At 38.6% G+C, this 12116-nt stretch overlaps 1 pseudogene; it reads left to right on the forward strand.

Moving 5' to 3' along the window:
• The window catches only part of LOC150042555 (vomeronasal type-2 receptor 116-like), a 49562-nt pseudogene that overhangs the window by 22107 nt on the left and 15339 nt on the right, over window positions 1-12116 (forward strand).

Here is a 12116-nt window from a genome sequence, read left to right on the forward strand (position 1 = left end):
AAAACAATCATCTTTTGAAAGTGAAAGGTTGGAATAAAGTCTATCAAGCTAACGGCCCCCATAAAAAGGCTGGAGTTGCCATACTCATATCAGATAAAATAGATTTCAAACTAAAATTAGTAAGAAAAGACAAAGAAGGTTACCACATACTACTAAAGGGATCTTTCCTCCGGGAAGACATAGCGATCCTAAATATTTACACACCATATCCTGGAGCTCCGAACTTCATCAAACAAACTTTATTTAGACTGAAGCCATACGTAGATCGAAACACAGTGATTGTCGGCAACTTTAACACACCACTCTCACCGATGGACAGATCCACAAGGGAAAAACTCGACACAGAAACCTTAGAACTGAACAACTATATAGACCAACTAGATCTAACAGACATCTGAAGAATATTCCACCCAGCAACAACACAATATACGTTTTTCTCAGCAACACATGGGACATTTTCAAAAATAGATCACATCTTAGGCCATAAAACAAACCTGGTCAGATTCAGAAACACTGAAATTATTCCATGCACACTGTCAAACCACAAAGGCATCAAATTGGAACTGAACACACATCTCCACCAACGAAAATCCTGTAACTCATGGAGACTGAACAACACATTGTTGAATCACCAATGGGTCATCGAAGAGATCAGAACAGAAATCCAACAGTATATGAAACTTAACAGTAAGGAGCACACGAAACACCAACTCCTCTGGGACACAGCAAAGGCAATACTCAGAGGAAAATTTATAGCGCTGAGTGCCTACAACAACAAGTTGGAAAAATCGCAAAACAACAAGTTAATATCTCATCTTAAGCTCCTGGAAAAAAAGCAACAAACCAACCCTAATTCCAGTAGAAGAAAGCAAATTATTAAAATCAAAGCAGAATTAAATGATTTGGAATCCAAAAAAACTATAGAAAGAATCAACAAAACAAGGCGTTGGTTCTTTGAAAGAATTAACAAAATTGACAAGCCCGTAGCAAATCTTACCAAAAAAAGAAGAGAGCACATCAAAATAACAAAATCACAGATGAAAATAGTAATATCATGACAGAAATTACCAAGATCGAGAATATTATGAGGGAATACTTCTCAAACCTTTACGCCAACAAATTTGAGAATCTAGAAGAAATGGATGAATTCCTAGCCAATATTAACCTACCCACACTGAACCAAGAAGAACTAACCCAATTCAACAGGCCGAATTCAATCTCTGAAATCAAAATGGCAATTAGAGAACTTCCACCTAAGAAAAGCCCAGGGCCAGATGGATTCACAGCTGAATTCTATAAGGTCTTCAAAGCAGAGCTCACACCAATACTCCTCAAGCTCTTCAACAAAATTGAAAATGAAGGTTCTTTACCAAACTCATTCTATGAAGCCAGTATAACCCTCATCCCCAAACCAGACAGAGATTCATCAAAGAAAGAGAACTATAGACCTATATCTTTGATGAACATCGATGCAAAACTTCTCAACAAAATACTGGCCAACCGTCTACAACAACTCATCAAAAAATTATACACTATGATCAAACTGGATTCATCACAGGGAGGCAAAGCTGGTTCAACATACGCAAATCAATTAATATAATTGAACACATCAACAGGAGCAAGGACAAAAATCACATGATTTTCTCAATAGACGCAGAAAAGGCATTTGAAAAGATCCAACACCCCTTTATGTTAAAAGCTCTGGAGAAACTAGGAATCCATGCAACATTCCTCAATGTAATAAAGGCTGTGTATGAGAAACCTACTGCTAGTATTACACTTAATGGTGAAAATCTAAAGCCATTCCCTCTAAAATCAGGAACGAGACAAGGAAGCCCACTCTCCACTACTCTTTAACATAGTACTAGAATTTCTAGCCAGTGCAATAAGGCAAGAAGCAAGCATACAGGGGATCCAAGTAGGGAAAGAGTAAGTAAAACTATCCCTCTTTGCAGGTGACATGATTCTGATTTAAAGAATCCTATAGACTCTACTCCCAAGCTCCTTGAGCTGATTCAAAGCTTTGGAAGAGTAGCAGGCTATAAAATCAACCCTCAAATATCAACTGCCTTCCTTTACGCCAACAGTGAGAGGAACGAGGCAATAATCAGGAAAGAAACTCCTTTCACAATAGCCTCAAACAAAATAAAGTACCTAGGAATTAGCTTAACTAAGAATGTAAAGGACCTTTTTGCCAAAAACTTTAAAACCCTAAAAAAGGAAATTAAAGCAGAACTAAGGAAATGGAAAAACCTTCCGTGCTCCTGGATTGGAAGAATCAACATTGTGAAAATGACAATCTTGCCAAGAGCTATCTACAAATACAACGCAATGACCATCAATATCCCAATGGCATTCTTTAAAGAAATAGAAGAGCCAATTCAAAATTTCATATGGAATAATAAAAGACCCTGTACAGCAAAAACACTTCTTAGCAGAAAGAACAGCGCTGGAGGAATTTCAATTCCAAACTTTAGACTCTATTACAGAGCTATAATTCTCAAAACAGCTTGGTACTGGCACAAGAACAGGCCTGAAGACCAATGGAATAGAACTGAGGACTCAGATATTAAAACACAGACCTATGGCCACTTAATCTTTGACAGTGGAGCCAAAAAAATTGAATGGAAAAAAGACAGCCTCTTCAACAAGTTGTGCTGGCAGAACTGGTTAAGCACCTGCAGAAAACTAAAGCTGGATCCTTCTTTGTCACCTTGCACTAGAATTAAATCCAAATGGATCAAAGACCTGGAGGTAAAAGCTGACACACTGAAAACTTTACAGGAAGGAATAGGAGATACACTAGGCCTCCTTGGCACAGGTTGAAACTTTCTTAATAAGGACCTAGAATCACAACAAATCAGAGAAAGGCTGGATAAGTGGGACTGCATTAAACTGCTTTTGTAGGGCAAAGGACATAGCTAGTAAATTAATTAGGAAGCCTACAGAGTGGGAGAAGATCTTCACCAACCAAACAACGGACAAAGGCCTCATATCTAAAATATATCAATAACTCAAAAAATTGAATCACTCCAAAACTAACCTCCAAAGTAACAACCATCCCATTAAAAAAATGAGCCAAAGAATTAAAGAGAGTCTTCTCTGAAGAAGAAACAAAAATGGCCTATAGACACATGAAGAAATGCTCAACATCTCTGGTCATAAAAGAAATGCAAATCAAAACAACTCTAAGATTCCACCTCACTCCAATTAGAATGGCCAGGATCAGGAAAACAAATAATAACAGATGCTGGATGGGATGTGGCCAGGAGGGATCACTACTACACTGTTGGTTGGAGTGTAAACTCATTCAACCACTATGGAAAGCAGTGTGGCAATGCCTCAAAAGGCTAAACATAGAACTTCCCTATGACCCAGCAATTCCACTACTCGGCATTTACCCAACCATCCAGAAACAAGGGCATACTAAATCCACTATCAAAACAATGTTCATTGCAGCACTATTCACCATAGCAAAGATATGGAACCAACCTAGATATCCCTCAGTTGATGAGTGGATCAACAAGTTGTGGTATTTGTACACAATGGAATTCCATGCTGCTGTCAGAAAGAATGACATTGCCACATTTGTTAGGAAATGGAAAGACTTAGAAAAAATCATGTTAATGAAGTAAGCCAGACTCAAAGGAACTTAGGCTCAATGGTTTCCCTCATTTTTCATAATCAGTAGAAACCTTGGGCTCTCCTAGCAGAGATTTGCAATAGAGCAAAACCTAGATACATAATGCCATATAGTATGACGCTAAATGAAAGGACCTCTAGGATATAGAAACAAAAGCCATAAAATGAGTGACTGTTGTCCTTAGTGTACTATGTTGTCTCTCATCTCCTTTGCTGTGCCTTGGTTATCTCATATTGTTATAGTATCTCACTTTGTTATCTGATATATTGAATTTATTTGTATTTGGTTATTTGAAATTTGATAGGGAAGGGGGGAAAACCAAGACGGGTGGGGAATGTTGGGGGGGTAGGGAAATGGATACCAAGACATGTGAAAGGGTATCAATGTATGTGAATTAATGCACCTTCTATGTGGCAAATATCATGTAACCCTTTTACTAATTACAATAAAAGATGCAAAAATAAATAAATAAAATGTTTAAGCAAAAAAAAGCCACGTTCTCAGTTTCCAGTTTTTATTTCTTAGTTCTCAAGAGAAAGCACAGGAGAAAAACTCCTGACACACAGGTGGAGAAGAAAGGCCATTAAGTAGCCATCAGTCTCCAGGCTATGGAACTGACACTTTTTTTCTGGCATTGACAGAGATGTATATAGATCTGGCCTTTCTGGCTTCTGCTGTTGCTCTCAATGCTTGCACCAACTGAGCCCAAACCTGTGTAACTATTGTGTTGATGTTCATTAGACACTGGTACCTCTCACATCCCAAATGGTCCTACCTGGCAATACGCCTCAGCTGATAGTGCAGAGAGGCCATGTAGATGTGGTTTTCATACAGACTGAATAAACTGAACTAGGAGTACTTGCCTATGGGGGTTAGCATGGCTGAGAGCTGGGCATCAGTAATGGAACCATCTTACAGTACCAGGGAATCCAGGCTGCTGGTTACTTGCTCTAACAGGCCTTACATGGGTGCAGGACTGAAGTGGACCATGAACAAATTCCTCAAATGCAAATGCTGGAGCTTCCTGCTGCAAAGACACTGGGACAAAAATTTTAGGTTGTCTTTCTTCAGCGAACATGAAATCAAAGACAAGGCCTTCAAAAGCCTCAGGTTCCTGGAGATGACATGCAGCTTTCCATAAAGAAGATGTACTACACACAAAACTCCTCGAGATTCTGCCAATGCCTTAGATGTGACACGTATTTGCAGGGATATCATCAACTGCTTGGGCAAGAAGCACACAAGTTGGCACTCCTTTAGGAGAAGCTGTGGAGGTGAAGGACTGAAGGTTCTTCATATTGCTGAAAATGCCTTGATTAGTAGAGCAATAGCCTTGAACAAAATTTCTCCATGGCAGTGATCAGGACCAGAAGCTCAAGCCCCAGGAGCAGAACACACACACACACACACACACACACACACACACACACACACACACACACACACACATAAACACATGCCACACACCACCAACCATAACCACCACCACTACTACCACCACAAGAAGAATAAAACAGCAATGAGAGATTGGGGGACATGACCAGAAAGGAATGCACTATTTTCCTGAGTGTGAACCCTGTTTAGTCTACTATGTATATCACCTGTATAATAACAATAAAATAAATAAATTAAAACTGCCACGATCCATATGACCTCGGTCTCTTTAGTAGCTGGGATTATAGAGTGACCCACTAGTGACTGGCTTGAATCCGACTAGTTTTGTTGTTCTTCATCTCATCCAGGTAAGGAGCACTTTTAGGCATGGCTTCTTAATGTCCCTGGAATGGAATGTTTTTATTGTTCCCTCAGTTATGAATGAGAGCTTAGCTGGGTACAGTATTATTGGTAGATAGCTACTTGCCTTAAGGGCATTACATATATCCTTCCAATCTCTTCTTGCTTGCATGGTCTCTTCTGAGAAATCTGTGGTTATTCTAATTGGTTTTCCTTTGTAGGTGATTGTTCTCTTCTCCCTGGTTGCTTTTAGGATCCTTTCGTTGGTCTCTATTGATCCTGTACTCATTATAATGTGGTGGTGTGATGTCCTCTTCTGGTCAGGCTGTTTGGGTATCTAAAAGCTTTTTGTATCTGGATAGGCCTGCCCTTCTGGATATTTAGGAAGTTTGCTGAGATGATTCCCCGAAGTATATTTCCAATACCATTGATCTCTTTCTCCAGACCCTTCTCCATACCAATTATCCTTAAATTAGGCTTCCTAATTGTATCTTGGACCTCCTGAATTCTTCCCTCATATTTCCTACATTTGGTTTGACTCATTTTGTTTTCTTTATAACAACCAGATTATCTTTAACCCCAGAAATTCTCTCTTCTGCGTTGTCTAACCTGCTATGAAAACTTTCTACTTTATTCTTCATCTCCCTTGCTTCTAATTGCTCATTTTTATGCCTTTCATCTTTGTTTTAGTTCATGTATGGATTTCTTTAATTCCTTGATTTACATTTGATTGGTTAGCTCAGCAGCTTTATTCTTATTGGATGTTTATTGGAGTTCGATGAGGTTTTTATTTGTGGATTCTATGATGTCATCTATTTTTCGGTGTAAATCCTTTATTATGGCCCCCTTCATGGCTTCCTCTCATTGAAACCATAAACCTTGTTTATGTTTTCATTTCTTTTAGATACGGCTTCCTCACGCATCTCTTTCTTTATGTTTTCAAACTTTTGATTAATCATGTTTATCAATTGCAGTTGTAGAGCATTTAAAGGACTCTCCTCTAGTTTTGCCATTGAATGCTCCATTGTCTGTTCATATTGGGTGGGAGGTGCTATTTTTTGATTTGCCATTTTTCTTGAGTTTCTTGTTCTGTCCCTTTGAAAATGGAAGCAAGATTGATACTGCAGAAGATTACAGTTTTTAAGACATAACCAACCTAAGGGGCCGGGAGTTTGGCCTAGTGGTTAAAGTGCTTGCCTAGCATGCATGAAGACCCGGGTTCGATTCCTCTGTACCACATATAGAAAAAAGCTGGAAGTGGTGCTGAGGCTCAAGTGGTACAGCTCTAGCCTTGAGAAAGTCCAAGGACAGTGCTCAGGGCCTGTGCTCAAGCCCAGGATTGGCAAAAAAAGATATAACCAACCTAGAGCTCTTTAGCTGGCCAGACACTAGATGTTCACAGTTTTAGATTGGTATTATCACTGTCTCTCTCTTTTTGTGAACTTACAGATAAATCTAATACCACCACCTATCACCATTTTATGACCAAAAAATAAACCATTCAATTCAATCTCTATTGCATTTAAGTCCCTCTGAACCTACAATATTATTGAACATTTAGATATATAATATTGCTCAACAACCATCAACTGTAAATCCATACATTATCCAAGTTGAAGGATGAAAAGAGGACCAGAGGTGGAAAAATAGTATGAAAGAGAAAAGGGGAGTTAAGAAAACAGTAATGTAGGAGTGTAAGATTAATATAGTAATGAAGAAAGGGGATAGCATAAGGATAACTGACCTAAGGTGATAGAAAGGTAAAATATTGATAACAAAATTTAAAAAATTAGATAAAACTTATGAGAATAAGAAGAGAACTAAGAAGAATATATGAACAGGAAGGTATGTATAAGAGAGATCAACTATAATAATGTTAAAATATAAAAATAAACAAAAAATAAAAAAATAAGAAAAAAGGTGCAGGGAGATCCCACATCATTGTGAGTTCTTAGACAAGAAATACTAGTGTTAAGAACCAACAAGTTAAAAACCAGGTGACTGTATCAATATAAATATCATTTGTATCCAGTCTGTACCCAATGTTGTCACTATGTTTATAGGGACGACCACAATGACAGAAGGAAAGCAGAGGGGAAAAAAAAAGAATCATAACATTAAAAGAAAAGGTGGAGATAAAATGGCAATAGAAAAAGAACACATAAAAAGGCAAATGAAAAAGTGTAGAAAAAAAGGAAAAAAGAAATAAAAAGGGGTGTTGTTCAGTTTAGCTTTTTGTAGGGTATGGGTGGTGGACAGGATAGGAAACCTGTGTTTCCACTAAATTCGGGATCCAGACCCTTCAAAAAATCTTTTTCTCTTGCCATTTGGCCTTGTGGATTTTCTGATCAGTTTGCTTGATTGGACAGAAGAAAAGAAACTGGTAGAGCCCAGAGTGGCTTTGTTTATCAGGACTGTGGCCCGGCGCAGGGGGAGAAACTTCTGCTAGCACTGTGCGGACATCTAGCTAAGCTGCCTCTGGGAAATCCTTTACCCTTTTGAATGATGGCGCTGACAGCACCACTCCTCAGACTCCAGCTGGTTTGGTAGGGTCTTTGTCAGCAGTCAAGATGGTGCTGCCCTTGGCTGGTGGGGAAGGGAATTATTTCCCAATGCCATTCCATGAACAGAAGTGGACACTTCTCCATGGAGGTACTCACAAATTGCTGGATTTTCTGGTTCCATGAAGCTGGCAGGTCCGCACCATGGCCGGATGACAGCTCTGGGATCACGCAGGCTCTCTCTGGCTCTGTCTGGAGCTGGCAGGTCTGTGCTGTCAAGAAGTGCTGTCTGCTCAGGTGCTGGAGGGAAGTTTTGTCTCCACGGTGGCTCCTAGTGGCTGGCGCCACTCCACGCTGTCTTCTTGCACTGATTTTCTGCCTATCTTCACTTTGACTGAGATCTCTGTGGTGCTAAAGCTTACTTAGGATCAAACTTTGTGTATGAATTTTCCCCTCCAATGCTAGAACTGGTATCTTGGCAAGAGCTCAGAAGACTAACACTGAATTGCTGCCATCTTCTGCCGATCTCCCCACTTCTGGTTTTCTAGTGGTTAATTGTGGAAAAGAGTCTCATGGACTTTATTACTCAAACTGGCTGTGAACCCTGACACTCAGATCTCAGCTTCCTGAGTAGCTAGGATTATAGACATGAGCCACCATGCCGAGCAGAATATTCTTTCCATATAAAATCTGATGCCCTCTTTGTAAAAACAATTCTTCTTTGTCTCCCTGAGAATATTGTACTTTTAAGGAAATAGAGACACAGAGAAGATCCCACAGCAAGGGACAATATAATCTAACCTTAGCCAACTCTTCCATCGCTCATAAAACATGGTGTCAGCAAGAGCTAATAACTGTGCTTCTCTAACACTCACCTCCTAGATTGTATTCCATAGGCTCCACTTGAAGGTGAAGAGTCCCTTGTTATTCTAATAACAAGGCACTCATGCTTTGAACAAACACTTTTTGCCTTCTGGGTATTGTCAAAACTGAATTATGTGGACAGGAAAATAGTTGAATAGCTTGAAGTATTCAGAAACTATGAGAAGTGAGCACTGCAACTACTTGTTAAAGGTTCAAAGCTTCCCAGCCCACTGGTAAAATAACTGGTAAAATCTGTCCTTTACTACTCATTATGAGTAGAAATACATTAGGATTCCTATTAGTGTATGGAAAAATTATTACACTGTTAATTATTTTAAACTTCATATGGATAAATGTTTCACCTTAGATGCTTCTTTTCTCATAATTCTTGAAGCAACTGCTGATTGCAGGAAGACTACTAGACTATGAGACAGGCAGTTTCCTCTGGCTTCAGAATCACCACACATGTACATACAAGGGCATCAACTGTGCCTGCTAAATAGTGTGTCTACTCACAGAGCGTCTCTATGACCAACATGCAGCCATATTATTGACTCTGTGACCAGGTATTCTAGGGAGCCCTAAGTTGTGAATGATCTTTATTTTTCTAGCCCCCAGAAATTAAAGGGCCAAAACTTAAGATAAAATACTATAGTACAGAGAACAAAAGTAGTTAAACCTTTTATGTAGGGAGGACATCCAGATTAAACTTCAAATATCTTAGTAAATAAGAGCAAGAATTGCAAACCTGGGTTACAATCCTTTGGAAAAATGAATTTGTTCGGTCATTAGACTGAATAGTTGGCCTACAGAGCTAGACAATTAATAACCAGAATATGCAGTAAGCTATGAAAATGAAACTTCTCCAGATTCAATAAACCAATCAAAAATTTTCTAAATAAACTTCTCAAAACCAGAACAATATATGCCTAATAAAAATATACAGAGATGGATGGGAGTTTGGCCTAGTGGTAGAATGCTTGCCTAGCATGAACAAGAACGCAGGTAAAATTCCTTGGTACCACATACATAGAAGAAGCTGGAAGCTCAAGTGGCAGACCACTAGCCTTGAGAAAGCTCAAGGATATTACTCAGGCCCTGAGTTCAAGCCCCAGTGATGGCAAAATATAATATACAGAGACGCTCAAAATCCTTGGCCTCTTGGAAAATTCAAGCCAAATGGCATTGAATTTTATCTCCCTCCAGTGATAATATCAATCACTAAGAAGATTAATAAATTCTGAAATCTATAAATAAATTTATGTTAAGAACCAATGCTACTACCTTGTGAGATTGAGCTTTATTGCCTGTATACATATAACATATCTAAATAAATTCTCTGTAAAATTAATATACTAAGTTAAGTATTTCAAAATAATTGATAAAATCCTATTTCAGAAACTTTGTTCTTCAGGGCACTGAGCTCACTGCCCTGAATTTGGGTTTAGTTTATATAGAGAAGTAGAAAACATAGAGTTCATTTAAATATTCATTTAGGCTTTAGATAAAGAAGAATTTCCTCTATTACCACAAGTTATCAGACCAGAACATGAAAAATATCTTGATTTACGTTATCATGTCTATTAAAAATTATCTGCTTAAAGGTAATGTTTAGAAGACAAATGTGTGACTCAATTTTGCCACTAACTTTGACTTACTGACCTGTAAAATTGCTGGTTTCACCAGCATCACTTCTTCCTCAGGAAATAGTAATTGGGTGCATTTGTGAGGGATATGGAATTGGATGTGGAATTCTTATGGAAACCTGTGCAAATCAACTAACAATATTCTTGCCTGTTTATGGACATTTGAGTGTGCTAACAGACCCTTTGGGTGTGATATGCTAGTGTCTTTGGTTGACATCTCTCTAGCATAGATTTTTTTCTGACCATTTCTCCATGCAACTGACATGACATCTTCTGATACTATCAAGTTACCTCATCGCAAAAGGCTTTCAGGCAAATAGTTTCTGGACACAGATGTTGGACCAAATACATCAATTTAATTTCATCCCTGGAGCTTCACTCTCTTTGGTCTTAGAGAAAATTATAGCACCTGGGAGAAAGAAGTAAAACCTGAACATGTGTTTTCCAATTCATGTCTTCCTCCCAAATGCAAGGGCTCAGGTGCGGCGCCCCAGGGAAGAGTTTTACACATTCTTCTTAGGGATCATAAAAGTATTCAAGAAGCCTTAGGGATTCATAAAAGGCTTCAAGAAGAAGGTGGGCTACACTGTATATCACTGTCAATATAAAGACATATCTGCACATACACAAATATTTATGAACATAACATATCAGACACTGTGGGTCTCACTTCCAGCCAAAATATCAGCTTTGAATGTGTTTCAGTGATGTGCCCTTTGACTTTCACACTCCTTCTTCTTCAGCTTCTCCTCCATGGCAGGTCCTTGGCTAGCACCAGCTGCTTTTCTACAATGGAGAACCGAGCACACATGGATGGAGATGTGATTATTGCTGGGATTTTCCCACTGTACACTTTGGGAATAGATCACACTAATAGCAATGCTTCCCCACATGAAGAGAATCGACCGTAAGTAACTCATAATTTTATTTCAATTGACTATTTTGTTCCCAGGATAGGCAATGGATGGGGAAATCTGTATGCACACATCAATGTTCTCTGCCTGTTCTACCATGACCATTTATCAGTATTGCAGCAGAAATAGCTAAGTTTCATTATTTTATCTTGCATTTACTGTTCAGTAATTCTCTGGCTGCTAGTGGTAAAGAATTATGGTTTCCTACCATGCATCTTTTCTTTCCAGAGCTATGTTTTTCACCTTACTGCAATTTCCCTGTATATACTCCATTTTAGCTGTTATTGTAGAGGACGCAATCATGTTATGAAAAACAACCAGTGACATGAATTCTGTACCATAAATTACAGACATATTTGTTTCCTGAGAGGCTAATACTCAGAACTTTTCAATGTTATTACTTAAATTTTGATGGAGAACAAAGATAAAAACACTTGTTTAGACTGGTGGCTCATAACTATAATCGTAGGTACTCGGTATTGATTTATGAGGAGTGAGGTTTGGAGCCAAATGAGGCATAAAAGTTCATTAGATTTTTATTTCCAATTAAGCAGACAAAAACTAGAAGTGAAGCTGTGGCTCATGGCATAGTGGTAGTAGATACAAAGCTCAAGGGATGATCCAGGTTCTTATTTCAGGCTCTAGAATTCAGGCTCTGTCTGTCTCTCTGTCTCTGTCTGCTTGCCCCTCTCTCTTTTACAGTAAAAGTAGTTATGGTTCCAATATAAGAATTGTATCATTGTTTCATACCAAATACACTCCATAATCCAAAACTTACCAAGCAGGTCAGTAATGACAAAGATCCATTATGGGA

This window comes from Megascapheus bottae, chromosome 35 (assembly GCF_031878675.1).
Source record: "Megascapheus bottae isolate mThoBot1 chromosome 35, mThoBot2.hap1, whole genome shotgun sequence".
Taxonomy (NCBI): Eukaryota; Metazoa; Chordata; class Mammalia; order Rodentia; family Geomyidae; genus Megascapheus; species Megascapheus bottae.